The sequence below is a fragment of the Ips typographus genome, linkage group LG13 (assembly GCF_016097725.1).
Source record: "Ips typographus isolate SLU linkage group LG13, UJ_Ityp_2.0, whole genome shotgun sequence".
Classification (NCBI taxonomy): Eukaryota; Metazoa; Arthropoda; class Insecta; order Coleoptera; family Curculionidae; genus Ips; species Ips typographus.
In genome coordinates, this window is record NC_138434.1 from 4,015,861 (window position 1) to 4,033,131 (window position 17,271).

At 35.2% G+C, this 17,271-nt stretch overlaps 1 protein-coding gene across 1 annotated transcript in view; it reads left to right on the plus strand.

The window, feature by feature from the left end:
* The first annotated feature begins 9,590 nt into the window (after window positions 1–9,590).
* LOC145737195 (vasoactive intestinal polypeptide receptor 2-like) overlaps window positions 9,591–17,271 on the plus strand; it is a 108,293-nt gene continuing 100,612 nt past the window's right edge. Inside the window, exon 1 of the mRNA XM_081991794.1 lies at window positions 9,591–9,692. The gene's annotated coding sequence lies outside the window, so the exon portion shown is untranslated. The remainder of the gene's footprint in view (window positions 9,693–17,271) is intronic.

The following is a 17,271-nucleotide window of genomic DNA, read 5'->3' on the forward strand; positions in this document are numbered from 1 at the left end:
GCGGAAAAGACGCTTTCCGCATGTGTTAGGTACACAATTTTTCCTAAGAGTATCAATTTTCATTAAATTAAAGTACATTTATTGTAAATTGACTAAAAATAACTTTACCGCAGTCAGTGCGGAAAAGTAACTTTACCGCATCAGAGTAGAAAAAGAAAATTTCCTAACAACAAAGTGCTTGTTTACCAAAATTGCTTTAAAAATTTAGAAAAATTGCCACAAATTGTTCAAATTAGCTTGACAGGTTAAAGGGCGGAAAAGACGCTTTCCGCATGTGTTAGGTACACAATTTTTCCTACGAGTATCAATTTTCATTAAATTAAAGTACATTTATTGTAAATTGACTAAAAATAACTTTACCGCAGTCAGTGCGGAAAAGTAACTTTACCGCATCCGAGTAGAAAAAGAAAATTTCACTACAACAAAGTGCTTGTTTACCAAAATTGCTTTAAAAATTTAGAAAAATTGCCACAAATTGTTCAAATTAGCTTGACAGGTTAAAGGGCGGAAAAGACGCTTTCCGCATGTGTTAGGTACACAATTTTTCCTACGAGTATCAATTTTCATTAAATTAAAGTACATTTATTGTAAATTGACTAAAAGTAACTTTACCGCAGTCAGTGCGGAAAAGTAACTTTACCGCATCCGAGTAGAAAAAGAAAATTTCACTACAAAGTGCTTGTTTACCAAAATTGCTTTAAAAATTTAGAAAAATTGCCACAAATTGTTCAAATTAGCCTGACCGGTTATAGGGCGGAAAAGACGCTTTCCGCATGTGTTAGGTACACAATTTTTCCTACGAGTATCAATTTTCATTAAATTAAAGTACATTTATTGTAAATTGACTAAAAATAACTTTACCGCAGTCAGTGCGGAAAAGTAACTTTACCGCATCCGAGTAGAAAAAGAAAATTTTACTACAAAGGGCTTGTTTACCAAAATTGCTTTAAAAATTTAGAAAAATTGCCACAAATTGTTCAAATTAGCTTGACAGGTTAAAGGGCGGAAAAGACGCTTTCCGCATGTGTTAGGTACACAATTTTTCCTACGAGTATCAATTTTCATTAAATTAAAGTACATTTATTGTAAATTGACTAAAAATAACTTTACCGCAGTCAGTGCGGAAAAGTAACTTTACCGCATCCGAGTAGAAAAAGAAAATTTCACTACAACAAAGTGCTTGTTTACCAAAATTGCTTTAAAAATTTAGAAAAATTGCCACAAATTGTTCAAATTAGCCTGACAGGTTAAAGGGCGGAAAAGACGCTTTCCGCATGTGTTAGGTACACAATTTTTCCTACGAGTATCAATTTTCATTAAATTAAAGTACATTTATTGTAAATTGACTAAAAATAACTTTACCGCAGTCAGTGCGGAAAAGTAACTTTACCGCATCCGAGTAGAAAAAGAAAATTTTACTACAAAGGGCTTGTTTACCAAAATTGCTTTAAAAATTTAGAAAAATTGCCACAAATTGTTCAAATTAGCTTGACAGGTTAAAGGGCGGAAAAGACGCTTTCCGCATGTGTTAGGTACACAATTTTTCCTAAGAGTATCAATTTTCATTAAATTAAAGTACATTTATTGTAAATTGACTAAAAATATCTTTACCGCAGTCAGTGCGGAAAAGTAACTTTACCGCATCCGAGTAGAAAAAGAAAATTTCACTACAAAGGGCTTGTTTACCAAAATTGCTTTAAAAATTTAGAAAAATTGCCACAAATTGTTCAAATTAGCCTGACCGGTTATAGGGCGGAAAAGACGCTTTCCGCATGTGTTAGGTACACAATTTTTCTTACGAGTATCAATTTTCATTAAATTAAAGTACATTTATTGTAAATTGACTAAAAGTAACTTTACCGCAGTCAGTGCGGAAAAGTAACTTTACCTCACCCGAGTAGAAAAAGAAAATTTCACTACAAAGTGCTTGTTTACCAAAATTGCTTTAAAAATTTAGAAAAATTGCTACAAATTGTTCAAATTAGCCTGACAGGTTAAAGGGCGGAAAAGACGCTTTCCGCATGTGTTAGGTACACAATTTTTCCTACGAGTATCAATTTTCATTAAATTAAAGTACATTTATTGTAAATTGACTAAAAATAACTTTACCGCAGTCAGTGCGGAAAAGTAACTTTACCGCATCCGAGTAGAAAAAGAAAATTTTACTACAAAGGGCTTGTTTACCAAAATTGCTTTAAAAATTTAGAAAAATTGCCACAAATTGTTCAAATTAGCTTGACAGGTTAAAGGGCGGAAAAGACGCTTTCCGCATGTGTTAGGTACACAATTTTTCCTACGAGTATCAATTTTCATTAAATTAAAGTACATTTATTGTAAATTGACTAAAAATAACTTTACCGCAGTCAGTGCGGAAAAGTAACTTTACCGCATCCGAGTAGAAAAAGAAAATTTCACTACAAAGGACTTGTTTACCAAAATTGCTTTAAAAATTTAGAAAAATTGCCACAAATTGTTCAAATTAGCTTGACAGGTTAAAGGGCGGAAAAGACGCTTTCCGCATGTGTTAGGTACACAATTTTTCCTACGAGTATCAATTTTCATTAAATTAAAGTACATTTATTGTAAATTGACTAAAAATAACTTTACCGCAGTCAGTGCGGAAAAGTAACTTTACCGCATCCGAGTAGAAAAAGAAAATTTTACTACAAAGGGCTTGTTTACCAAAATTGCTTTAAAAATTTAGAAAAATTGCCACAAATTGTTCAAATTAGCTTGACAGGTTAAAGGGCGGAAAAGACGCTTTCCGCATGTGTTAGGTACACAATTTTTCCTGAGAGTATCAATTTTCATTAAATTAAAGTACATTTATTGTAAATTGACTAAAAATAACTTTACCGCAGTCAGTGCGGAAAAGTAATTTTACCGCATCCGAGTAGAAAAAGAAAATTTCACTACAAAGGACTTGTTTACCAAAATTGCTTTAAAAATTTAGAAAAATTGCCACAAATTGTTCAAATTAGCTTGACAGGTTAAAGGGCGGAAAAGACGCTTTCCGCATGTGTTAGGTACACAATTTTTCCTACGAGTATCAATTTTCATTAAATTAAAGTACATTTATTGTAAATTGACTAAAAATAACTTTACCGCAGTCAGTGCGGAAAAGTAACTTTACCGCATCCGAGTAGAAAAAGAAAATTTTACTACAAAGGGCTTGTTTACCAAAATTGCTTTAAAAATTTAGAAAAATTGCCACAAATTGTTCAAATTAGCCTGACCGGTTATAGGGCGGAAAAGACGCTTTCCGCATGTGTTAGGTACACAATTTTTCCTACGAGTATCAATTTTCATTAAATTAAAGTACATTTATTGTAAATTGACTAAAAGTAACTTTACCGCAGTCAGTGCGGAAAAGTAACTTTACCGCATCCGAGTAGAAAAAGAAAATTTCACTACAACAAAGTGCTTGTTTACCAAAATTGCTTTAAAAATTTAGAAAAATTGCCACAAATTGTTCAAATTAGCCTGACAGGTTAAAGGGCGGAAAAGACGCTTTCCGCATGTGTTAGGTACACAATTTTTCCTACGAGTATCAATTTTCATTAAATTAAAGTACATTTATTGTAAATTGACTAAAAGTAACTTTACCGCAGTCAGTGCGGAAAAGTAACTTTACCTCACCCGAGTAGAAAAAGAAAATTTCACTACAAAGTGCTTGTTTACCAAAATTGCTTTAAAAATTTAGAAAAATTGCCACAAATTGTTCAAATTAGCTTGACAGGTTAAAGGGCGGAAAAGACGCTTTCCGCATGTGTTAGGTACACAATTTTTCCTAAGAGTATCAATTTTCATTAAATTAAAGTACATTTATTGTAAATTGACTAAAAATAACTTTACCGCAGTCAGTGCGGAAAAGTAACTTTACCGCATCCGAGTAGAAAAAGAAAATTTCACTACAACAAAGTGCTTGTTTACCAAAATTGCTTTAAAAATTTGGAGAAATTGCTACAAATTGTTCAAATTAGCCTGACAGGTTAGTTCAGCCACAGTTTTAAGTTTGTGACAGATGATAAGTTACGGTGTTGCCACACTTGTCTCAACTACTACAAAAACTAAGCTGGAAAATTGTTTTTAGGGCTGCGCTTGCCCTTTGATGAACTTTCAGTTCAAACTAATAACTTTTGCTTTGGTGTCCCTTGGTTATAGCTTTGTCATTTCCAATATTAATAAGGGAGATTTATGAACATTTTACACAATATTCTAGACACTTTGGTCTATCCATCCATCCAATGGCGCTACAGCCCAAATCGGGCCTTGGCCTCCTCTATTTTCTTCCTCTAACCATCTCTGTCCTCCACCGCCTTTCTCCAGTTTGGAGTTCCAAGCGTCCCCCTGGATTTTGTCTGTCCATCTCGCCCCTGGTCTCCCAACCGGTCTTTTACCTTCCAGTTTTTGGTTGAAAATCCTCTTGACTCTTCCATCCTCTGTAAATGCCCAGCCCATTTAAGTCTTTGTATTCTTATTGTTTGAAATGTATCTTATTGAAGAAAAAGTAGAGGGAAAGCGTCTGCGCGGAAGGTCACCGAAAAGATGGGTGGACCAAACGAAAGATCGAATCGGCCAAGGCCTTCATCAAACTGTAAACATGGCCCAGAATAGAACGGAGTGGCAAAATACCATAAATACTGCTACAGGAGCATCATAGTCACTAATCCCTTCCAAGGGAAATGGACCAGAGAGAGAGATACTTATTGTTGTTGCTAGGTTGCGTATTCTTGAAACGAGGGAAGGGAATTATCAAGAGAAAGGCCTGTCGAATGTGACAGAAACTCCCCATTGTCAGCTTCTTCTCTCACATTCTATCAACACTTCTCTTGAGAATTCCGTTCCCTGCTTTCAAGAATTAGGCCCCTGGTCTGCTTCTGCGAAGAGCTGGTAGATCTCGTGGTTGTATCTTATTCTCCACTGTTCATTTTTTTGGACCGGTCCATATATTCTACGTAAGATCTTTCTTTCGAATGAGTTCACCATTGTTTCCGCTCTTTGTGAGAGCGTCCAGGTCTCGCTTCCATAACATAACACTGGGCGTATTATTGTTTCAGTTTTGTTTTCCTGATCTGATTATGGCCGAAATCTGGTAGTATACTTTAATGGCATTACTGATTCTTCGTTGGATTTCCTTCATCTTGTCCCGTTTCCTGGATATGTTACAGCCTAGGTAGGCAAAGTCATTGACCACCTCAAAGTATGCCTATTGTCATGTTCTGGGTTCTCCTCCTATTGCTTCGGGTCTGTAATAGTACTTTGGTCTTATCTTCATTCACTTTAAGCCCACTTCTTCAGCCTCGCCTTCTAGTTGTATGTAGGTTTCTTCCAAGTAGGTTTATCTCATCTGCATATCCTGCTAGTTTGGTGGATTTGTGTAGCAGCGACGCGTTGGTGTCTACCGTGGTTTTCCTTACTGCTTATTCTAATGCAAGATTAAAGAGCATTGGGGGGAGTCCATCTCCCTGCTTGAAGCCTTGGTTTATTTTAAATGCGTCTGTTAGGTTTCCTTGTATCTTCATCCGGCTTTCAGAGTTCTCCCTTGTTATTCTTGTTAGCCTTACTACATGATGCTGTAGAGAATTTCTCTGTCTATGCTGTCGTATGCCTGTCTGAAGTCCACGTAGAGTTGATACACATCAATGTCATATTCCCAGCATTTCTCCAGAACTTGTTTTACTGCGCATAATTGGTCTGTGGTCGGAGGATGTGGAGTGTGGAGTTTCGGAGGATGGTTGTGAAGACTTTATATGTTGTGTTTAGTAGGGATATTCCCCTATAATTTTTCTCTTCATTCTAGCCTTTTGTGGATTGGACAGATGATGCTGGTTCTCTCATCTCTTTGATTAGGTCTGTTACCGCTTTTGCTAGTTGTGGTCCTCCATATTTTATTAATTCTGACGGAATGTTGTCCATACCTGGTGATTTGTTGTGGTTTAGCGACTTGATTGCTTTCCTCACCTCTTCTTCAGTTGGGGGGTCGTTGTTCTCCTCTCGCTCGTCTGCTGTGAGTTCGAGTGCTCTCTGGTCTTTGTTGGTTGGGTTCTGGTTGCTGCTTGGATTTAGGAGTTCCTCGAAATATTGTTTCCACCTCCCTTGTATTTCTGTTTTGTTTCCGATGATTGGTCCTGTCTCACCTCGGCATAGGCAAGCGCTTGGCTGGGAACCTTTCTTGAATATATTTATTTGCCTGTATGCTTTTCTGGTGTCGTAGTTCTTAAAGTCCTCCTCTATTTCTTTCTTCGTAGCAGTTTATGAGTTGCTTTTCTAGCATCATCGTATTTGGCCCTCTGTAGTCGGGTGGGTTTCTATGTAATGTATGTAGCATATGCTTCCTTCTTGTCGTTTATGGCTTTCTTGCAATCCTCCTCAAACCATTATCTTTTGTTTTCCCTTGGTTTGGGGCCTATTGTGTTCTTGGCAGCTTCTGTGACCGCTTCCTTGATTTCTTTCCATTTCTCCTCAACTATGTGGCCTTCTTCCTGGTTTTCTGTTTCTGCCGTACTTCTGCTATGTTATTTTGGAACGCTGTTAGCGTTGTTTCTAGGTGATATTTTGTTTGGGATATTTATGCGCCGTTTGCTATTCGTTCTTTGTACGTAGCTTTAACTAAGTGGTGGTCAGAGTCGATATTTGCTCCTCTGTAGGTTGTGATATCACGTGCGCTGGATTCGTTTCTTTGACCGATGATCAGGTGGTCGATTTGGTTGGCCGTCCTGCCCTCCGGGGCTATCCATCGTCGAGTATCATGTTGCGAAATCTATTATCCTTTTTCCGTTGGCATTTCATTCGTCGTGGAGGTTGGTTTCCTATGGTTGGTTCGTATTCCACTTCCTTCCCTATTCTGGCGTTCAGGTCTCCGAGGACCATTTTGATGTCGTTTCTTGGTATTTTGTCATAGGTTCTTTCTAATGTTTGGTAGAGTTCGTCTTTGACCATTTCTTTCTTCTCATCCGTTTCCGCTTGGATATTTATTATTGACTTTTGATTTTGATTTGATTGGTTTTTAGATCTACTATAATGCTACTTCGGGTTCGTGGGCGCCATCTCCCTTTCCACTGTATAAGATCGAGTGTGTCTTTGTATCCATTACTCCCTTCCCCAACCATCTGGTCTCCTGTATGGCGGTTACTTGTATTTTATATTTTTCTAGTATGAGGAGTAGTTGTTCTAGCGTTCCTGTTTTGTATAGGATTCGCACGTTCCAAGTTCCCATACTCATTTCCATGTCTCGCTTGAGTCGTCTTCTCAAAGTTTGTCATGTCTGAGGATTCTTTAGAGGTTTCGTAACAAAAGTTTGGTTTTTTCCGTGGTGGGGTTGTTAGCCATTTCTCCCGCTCTCGTCAGCCCTGCCCTTTCTTTCCACCGGGGTTGGTTACCCGATCTCCAGTAAGATTGCTCAGATTGCCCGGGGTTCCCTACCTTTATACTCATATAAAGCCTACTAGGAGGAGAGAGTCGGAATTGGGTAGGAGAGGCTATGCTAACCTCTTTTGGTCTATACAGGGTGGTCCAGTTTTAAATGTCAATAATTCACCAATCCATAGCCAACTAAAAAGCAAGTTGAAATTCATTATGTCATTTTCCTGAAAAGTGCTTCCTAAGGAAAACACAGCCCTTTAAATTTCTGTTTAAAAAATTGTTTTTTTTTGTCATAACTGTCCGACCGTTGGAGCAATACCATATTGATCAAATTTGGAACAAGCACTTTATTACACGTTATTACGGTCAAAGACCCAAAACTAACCTAACCCAACTTAAAAATTGGAAACGGAAAATTCACTTAAAAAGTTTAAAAAATATTATTGTAGCCAGTTTTCATAGTTTCCAGACAAACTAAAAGACTTTAGTTTTGAAAATTGAATTAGAAAAGATAAAAATTTCAGAAGCTTAAAAATTGTGTTTGTAACCAGTTTTCATGCAAATCGAGAGACTTTAATACTAAAAATTGACTTGTAGACATAAAAACTACTTTTTCAAGAATTTGTTACTACAAATTCATGCATTAAAACCTTAAAAATTGACTTGAACCCCAAAATGTGACTGAACTAATGAAAAGTGACATCAGAAGCTTAAAATTTGCATTTGAAGTAAGTTTTCATAATTTGAAGACAAATTTCAATATTTTAGTCTTGAAAATAGTCTTAGATGCAGGACATTGACATTAGATTCATGAAAATTGTCTTGAAAACTAACTTTTCGTGCTTTTTACTTTGCTTTTCATTTTCTTCGAATTCTGGACTATTTTTAGTGCTTCAAAACTGCTTTCAGCTTGGAAAATCGAGTTTCAAGACTATCTTCACCAAGTTATTGACATAGCAAACTTAAAAAACAATTTTTACTTTCTTCATAGACTTAAAATAGCATTCCAAGCTTTGTCACTATTAAATCGACTTCTAGACACCTCAGTGCTAAAAATTCGGGTATTTCTTAATAAACTAGACTGTTTTTAGTGTTTTAAGGCTGTTTTCAGTGCCTCAAATCGAGTTTCAAGACTATCTTTACAAAGTTTTTGACTTATCAGGCCTAAAAGCCAGCTTGTCCACTGACCATAGTCTTGAAAATGTTATTTCAAGCTTCTTCACTATTAAATTGACTTCTACACTCATAGGTGCAATAAATTGTAGCATCTCTAAGAAATTCAGACTGTTTTTAGTGCTTTTTAAGACTGAAAAATCGAGTTTAAGACTATTTCCAAAAGTCAAGTTTCTTCAGTAATAAAAGTAAAAAATTTTGGTACCAAATGCTACAATAATAGTCTTGAGAACTAATTTTTAGAAATAAAATAGTCCGAAAATTTAATTTACTTCTAGACTTGCTGTCCAGTCCAGAAAATTGAGTTGTACACCAATTAAAGTCTTGAAAATATACTTTTGGACTCTCTTTAGTCCTAGTAAGGTTAGTTCTAGCATTAAAAGTCAACTTTTATATTATTTTTAGTAGTAAAAAATGAGTTTCATGCACAATACAATCTTTGTCTTGATTTCCGGACGTTTTTTACTTCTTGAATGCCAGTTTCAGACACTCAACCAGGATGGCAGTCTGAGAAAGCGAATCATAAGACCATTCCTAGTAGTAAAAAAGTTTTTGGACTATTCAGTACAAATTTGGACTTTCACAAGTCTTGGATGTTCAGTTTTAAACTATAAAACGATTTTTTAAATTGAAATTTGGAGAACTGTATCTTCCTTAGGAAACGTTTTTCAGAAAAATGACACAATGCAAGTCAACTTATTTTTTGATTGGCTATCAAATGGTGAATTATTGACACTTAAAACTGGACCACCCTGTATTGTGTAAAAAAGTGGAGCTTCTATCATAAAAGCTGAATTTGTGGTGAAATTTCAAAATTTCAATTCAAACTATTAACTTTCCTTTGGTGCAGCCACTTGGTTAAAGCTCTGTAACTTCCAATATAAATGAGGGAGTTTTATGAAAACTTGACTCAATATTCTAGACACTTTGGACTATATTGTCTTGCCACACCACAATTACTAGAAAAATTGTTTTTAGTGTTGCGCTTGCGCTTCCTCTCCACTCCTCCTCCTGTTTGTTATACGGGCCGCAACTCAACAGTGCGATTTGTCCTTCCCCCACGTGAAGATCCTCCAAGTTTGGCGGCTCAAAAGCGCGCCAAACTTTCACGAAAGTTTAGTGCTGTCGATTAATCCCTGAGTTTCTTGCTAAAGGTAAGTTGCCTTAGGCCCTATATTAACTCTGTACAGTTTACTTTAAGGGCTGCGCCCTTTTTTAATGTTCCACGAGTTCAAAGTTATTAGACATAAAATTAGGAGTGAAGTTTGGTTACAGTTTTATGTCGGAAGCAATTTGGTTTTTTGATTGTAAAGCAGGCACTTAGTAAGGCCCTTTACAGGCTATAAAGCTACGAATTTTGAAGGGCATGACAAAATACAGTTTTGCCACTTTATATGGATTGAAAAAAAAATGTACAGGGTGACGTAGCTTCCAAAAATCAAATAAAAAATTGGTCATCCCATTTGAAAAATTACAAGATTGGTTTGTTGCTTAAATTTGAGACACCCTGTATACTGATGGATTATCTGGAAATGTCAAATACGAAAGTTATAGTCTACGACCTGAAGGTTTGGCAGGATTTACTTTTTAATATACCGGATGGATAAAAAATGCTATATGACACAAGTTATGTTTTTTTTTAAATTAATACTCCACCAAATTATTTGATATTCTGATTTTTTGATTTTTGACTCTAGCGGCTAAACGGGTCAATTTAGCCGTGCCCGATCAACGTCACGTGATAGCCCCATTTATTAGCTTTCTTTTGTTATACGGTGGTTTTATACAGGGTGTTTCAAATAAGCGAGTTATGGACGATTTTCTGGAAAAGTGCACGGAAATTTAGTCTAAATTAGGAACTTTTTGGGTCTACTATACTAACGGCGACCATTTTGGATTTTGTTCAATCAAAGTGACTTTTTCAACTAATTTCAACCTGGAGAACACAAATATAACGTCCATTTTGCTCTAACTAGCACCGTTTCGGAGATGACCTTGAAATTATGTCAATTTCGACACTTTTTAGGGCGTGGCATCCTTGCAAAATGACATTAATACAAATGACAATCGACGTTTCGAAGTTTGAATTTGACAGCCCATAACTCTGCTATTTTGATAGTTACAGGGTGGTTCAATATACCAGTTTGTAGCCCTTGAAATTTTCTTTTAATCACCCTGTATAGCGTTTTCAGCTAAAATGTCGAATAACTGAGTTATTAACTGTTAAAAATGAGTTGTTTGCTGTAAAGTTTGAATTTGACAGTTTTTAATTTGACAGTCTATAACTCTGTTATTTTGATAGTAACAGGGTGGTTTAATATACCAATTTGTAGCACTTGAAATCGTCTTTTGACCACCCTGTATAGTGTTTTTACCTAAAACGTCGTTTAACGGAGTTATTTACTATTAAATCTGAGTTGTTTGCTGTAAAGTTTGAATCTAACAGTTTTCACTTTGACAGCCCATAACTCTGCTACTTTGACAGTTACAGGGTGGTTAGATACACCAATTTGTAACCTTAGAAATTTTCTTTTAACCACCCTGTATAGTGTTTTTACCTAAAACGTCGATTAACTGAGTTATTTACTGTTAAAACTGATTTGTTTGCTGTAAAGTTTGATTTTGACAGTTTTCATTTTGACAGCCTATAACTCTGTTATTTTGGCAGATACAGGGTGGTTCAACATTCCAATTTGTTGCTCTTGAAATCGTCATTTGACCACCCTGTATAGCGTTCTTTCCTAAAACGTCGATTAACTGAGTTATTTACTGTTAAATCTGAGTTATTTGCTGAATGGTTTGAATTTGAAAGTTTTTAATTTGACAGCCCATAACTCTGTTATTTTGGCAGTTACAGGGTGGTTCAATATACCAGCTTGTAGGCATTGAAATCCTCTTTTAACCACCCTGTATAGCTTTTTTACCTGAAACGTCGAATAACAGTTATTTATTGTTAAAATTTAGTTGTTTGCTGTAAAGTTTGAATTTGACAGTTTTTAATTTGAAAGTCCATAACTCTGTTATTTTGTCAGTTACAGGGTGGTTCAATACACTAATTTGTAGCCTTTGAAATTTTCTTTTACCCACACTGTATAGCGTTTTTACTTATAATGTCGAATAACTGAGTTATTTACTGTCAAATCTGAGTTGTTTGCTGTAAAGTTTGAATTTGACAGTTTTCACTTTGACAGCCAACAACTCTGCTATTCTGACAGTTACAGGATGGTTCAATATATCAATTTGTAGCCATTGAATTTTTTTTACCACTCTGTATCTTGTTTTTACCTAAAACGTCGAATAACTGGTTTATTTACAGTTAAAACTGATTTGTTTGTTGTAATTTTGATTTTGACAGTTTTTACTGTGACAGCCCATAACTCTCTTATTTTGGCAGATACAGGGTGGTTCAACATTCCAATTTGTTGCTCTTGCAATCGACATTTGACCACCCTGTATAGCGTTCTTACCTAAAACGTCGATTAACTGAGTTATTTACTGTTAAAACTGAGTTGTTTCCTGTAAAGTTTGAATCTAACAGTTTTCAGTTTGACAGCCCGTAACTCTGTTATTTTGACAGTTACAGGGTGGCTCAATATACCAATTTGTAGCTCTTGAAGTCATCTTTTGACCACCCTGTATAGCGTTCTTACCTAAAACGTCGATTAACGGAGTTATTTACTGTTAAAACTGATTTGTTTGCTGTAAAGTTTGAATTTGACAGTTTTTACTGTGACAGCCCATAACTCTCTTATTTTGGCATTTAGAGGGTGGTTCAATATACCAATTTTTAGTCCTTGAAATTGTCTTTTGACCACCCTGTATAGCGTTTTTACCTAAAACGTCGAATAATCGAGGTATTTACTGTTTTAACCGAGTTGTTGGTTGTAAAGTTTGATTTTGACAGTTTTTACTGTGACACCCTATAACTCTCTTATTTTGGCAGATACACGGTGGTTCAATACACCAATTTGTAGCCCTTGAAATTTTCTTTTTACCACTCTGTATCTTGTTTTTACCTAAAACGTCGAATAACTGAGTTATTTACTTTTAAAACTGAATTTTTTGCTGTAAAGTTTGAATTTGACAGTTTTCATTTTGACCGCCTATAACTCTGTTATTCTGGCAGATACAGGGTGGTTCAATATTCCAATTTGTAGCTCTTGAAGTCATCTTTTGACCACCCTGTATAGCGTTCTTACCTAAAACGTCGATTAACTGAGTTATTTACTGTTAAAACTGAGTTGTTTAGTGTAAAGTTTGAATTTGACAGTTTTCAATTTGACAGCCCATAACTCTGTTATTTTGACAGCTATAGGGTGGTTCAATACACCAATTTGTCGCCCTTGAAATTGTCTTTTGACCACCCTGTATAGCGTTCTTACCTAAAACGTCGATTAACTGAGTTATTTACTGTTAAAACTGAGTTGTTTAGTGTAAAGTTTGAATTTGACAGTTTTTAATTTGAAAGTCCATAACTCTGTTCTTTTGGCAGTTACAGGGTGGTTCAATACACTAGTTTGTAGCCCTTGAAATTTTCTTTTAACCACCCTGTATAGCGTTTTTACCTAAAACGTCGATTAACTGAGTTATTTACTGTTAAAACTGAGTTGTTTAGTGTAAAGTTTGAATTTGACAGTTTTCAATTTGACAGCCCATAACTCTGTTATTTTGGCAGTTACAGGGTGGTTCAATATACCAGCTTGTAGGCATTGAAATTTTCTTCTAACCACCCTGTATAGTGTTTTTACCTAAAACGTCGTTTAACAGAGTTATTTACTGTTAAATCTGAGTTGTTTGCTGTACAGTTTGAATTTGACAGTTTTCAATTTGACAGCCCATAACTCTGTTATTTTGACAGCTATAGGGTGGTTCAATACACCAATTTGTAGCCCTTGAAATTTTCTTTTTACCACTCTGTATCTTGTTTTTACCTAAAACGTCGAATAACTGAGTTATTTACTTTTAAAACTGAATTTTTTGCTGTAAAGTTTGAATTTGACAGTTTTCATTTTGACCGCCTATAACTCTGTTATTCTGGCAGATACAGGGTGGTTCAATATTCCAATTTGTAGCTCTTGAAGTCATCTTTTGACCACCCTGTAGAGCGTTCTTACCTAAAACGTCGATTAACGGAGTTATTTACTGTTAAAACTGAGTTGTTTAGTATAAAGTTTGAATTTGACAGTTTTCAATTTGACAGCCCATAACTCTGTTATTTTGACAGTTACAAGGTGGTTCAATATACCAACTTGTAGGCCTTGAAATCCTCTTTTAATCACCCTGTATAGCGTTCTTACCTAAAACGTCGAATAACCGAGTTATTTACTGTTAAAACTGAGTTGTTTGCTGTAAAGTTTGAATTTGACAGTTTTCACTTTGACAGTCCGTAACTCTGTTATTTTGACAGCTATAGGGTAGTTCAATACACCAATTTGTAGCCATTGAAATTGTCTTTTGACCACCCTGTATAGCGTTTTTACCTAAAACGTCGAATAACTGAGTTATTTACTGTTAAAACTGAGTTGTTTGCTGTAAAGTTTGGATTTGACAGTTTTTACTTTAAGAGCCTATAACTCTGTTATTTTGACAGCTACAGGGTGGTTCAATATACCAATTTGTAGCCCTTGAAATTGTCTTTTGACCACCCTGTATATCATGTATAGTGGAAATGTCAGGCTACCGATAAATTGAAGCATTTATACCGGAAATGTGTTGTCCAGAAGGGAGGACATATAGAAAATCTGTTCAATTAAATCAGATTACTATACCGCTTCATAAACTTATAAAAATAATAGTTTCTTAAAGTCCTAATTATTTTAAAAAGTGTTGAGGTTAGGTATATAACATTAAATATGGAAAATATTGCAAATAATAGTTGGAATGAGAATATCAAATAATTCGATGAGATATTCATTAAAAAAAAACATAATTTTGTGTCGTATGGCTTTTTTGACCCACCCGGTATATTAAAAAGTGTATTCTGCAAAACCTTCAGGTCGTGGACTATAACTTTCGTATTTGACATTTTTTGAAAAAGTCAATAATTCAAGAGAAAAGGATAAGAGCAAATCACCTTGTAAGTAAGGGCTATTTTTGCATAGTTTAACTCACATTACTTTCGACAACTTTCATTATAATAGTGATTTGGTTTCAAGCGAATTTCAACGTTAAATACAATTCTCTCTCTGTAAATTGAATTTATCTTCTTGATTTTTATTTCAGTTGAAATTAGATTAAATAAAAGCAAAACAGTTTTCTGATATAAACCAATTTTGTTTCTAGGCGAAGGAAGGTAGTAAATTAAAAATCCAAGCTTGAGGCAATTGATACTGGCCAAATACCACGAATTATCCTGAAGGAAAAAATCCTATTAATCTTTCCAGAAAATGCCCTTTTGACCCTTCCACTCATCACTCAGTTGTTCTGTTACTCCCTCCTCTTCCAATCAATCGTTCAAATTGGAAATTAGCCCTTAAACCCTCCGGAATTACCAAATTAAGGTACTTTGATGTTGCGACAAAACTTTCCTAGAAAAGACTCCATTATTCTATTTTATAACTAGTTTTCTAGTTCAATTGAGACTTTTTCTATTGTCAAGAATATAAATAACGAGGTCAGGGCTTCCAGGGCAAAAAAATTAATGATGTTTCTAGTTTAAATGTTCCTGAACAAAAATCTCATAACTTGTACATTTTCTATTAATTATGCTCTATCCATTAACGTAAAAAAAAGTTTATAAAAAAAGTATCACAAATAAGCGAGTTATTTAGGATTAAATGAAAGAGTGCATAGAAAATGTTCAAATTCAAGTCAAGTTTAACGCCCTCTGGCGCCAAAACCGTATAACATATTAACCAGTGTAGCCATATTTTTGGAAATCCCATTTCATTAGCTATCCATTGACGTATAAATTTCTATAAAAGTATCCCAAATAAGGGAGTAATTAACAATTGAATGATAAAGTGAATTAAAAAAACTGACAATTTCTTAGGTTATCTTTGACACCCTCTAGCGACCAAACCGTACAACCAATCTATCAATGTTGCCATATCGTTTGAAAGCCCATTCAATTAGCTATCCATTGACGTATAAATTTCTATACAAAGTATCCCAAATAAGGGAGTAATTAACAATTGAATGATAACGTGAACTAAAAAAACTGAACATTTCTTAGGTCTTCTTTGACGCCCTCTAGCGACCAAACCCCACATCCAATCTATCAATGTTGCCATATCGTTTGAAAGCCCATTCAATTAGCTATCCATTGACGTATAAAGTTCTATACAAAGTATCCCAAATAAGGGAGTAATTAACAATTGAATGATAAAGTGAACTAAAAAAACTGACAATTTCTTTGGTCATCTTTGACGCCCTCTAGCGACCAAACCCCACAACCAATCTATCAATGTTGCCATATCGTTTGAAAGCCCATTCAATTAGCTATCCATTGACGTATAAATTTCTATACAAAATATCCCAAATAAGGGAGTAATTAACAATTGAATGATAAAGTGAACTAAAAAAACTGAAAATTTATTAGGTCATCTTTGACGCCCTCTAGCGACCAAACCGTACAACCAATCTATCAATGTTGCCATATCGTTTGAAAGCCCATTCAATTAGCTATCCATTGACGTATAAATTTGTATACAAAGTGTCCCAAATAAGGGAGTAATTAACAATTGAATGATAACGTGAACTAAAAAAACTGAGCATTCCTTAGGTTTTCTTTGACGCCCTCTAGCGACCAAACCGCACAACCAATCAATCAATGTTGACATATCGTTTGAAAGCCCATTCAATTAGCTATCCATTGACGTATAAATTTATATACAAAGTATCCTAAATAAAGAAGTAATTAACAATTGAATGATGACGTGAACTAAAAAAACTGAGCATTCCTTAGGTTTTCTTTGACGCCCTCTAGCGACCAAACCGCACAACCAATCTATCAATGTTGCCATATCGTTTGAAAGCCCATTCAATTAGCTATCCATTGACGTATAAATTTCTATACAAAGTGTCCCAAATAAGGGAGTAATTAACAATTGAATGATAACGTGAACTAAAAAAACTGAGCAATCCTTAGGTTTTCTTTGATGCCCTCTAGCGGACAAACCGTACAACCAATCTATCAACGTTGCCATATCGTTTGAAAGCCCTTTCAATTAGCTATCCATTGACGTATAAATTTCTATAAAAGTATCCCAAATAAGGGAGTAATTAACAATTGAATGATAAAGTGAATTAAAAAAACTGACAATTTCTTAGGTTATCTTTGACGCCCTCTAGCGACCAAACCGCATAACCAATCTATCAATGTTGCCATATCGTTTGAAAGCCCATTCAATTAGCTATCCATTGACGTATAAATGTCTATACAAAGTATCCCAAATAAGGGAGTAATTAACAATTCAATGATAAAGTAAATTAAAAAACTGACAATTTCTTAGGTTATCTTTGACGCCCTCTAGCGACCAAACCGCATAACCAATCTATCAACGTTGCCATATCGTTTGAAAGCCCATTCAATTAGCTATCCATTGACGTATAAATGTCTATACAAAGTATCCCAAATAAGGGAGTAATTAACAATTGAATGATAACGTGAACTAAAAAAACTGAGCATTCCTTAGGTTTTCTTTGACGCCCTCTAGCGACCAAACCCCACAACCAATCTATCAATGTTGCCATATCGTTTGAAAGCCCATTCAATTAGCTATCCATTGACAT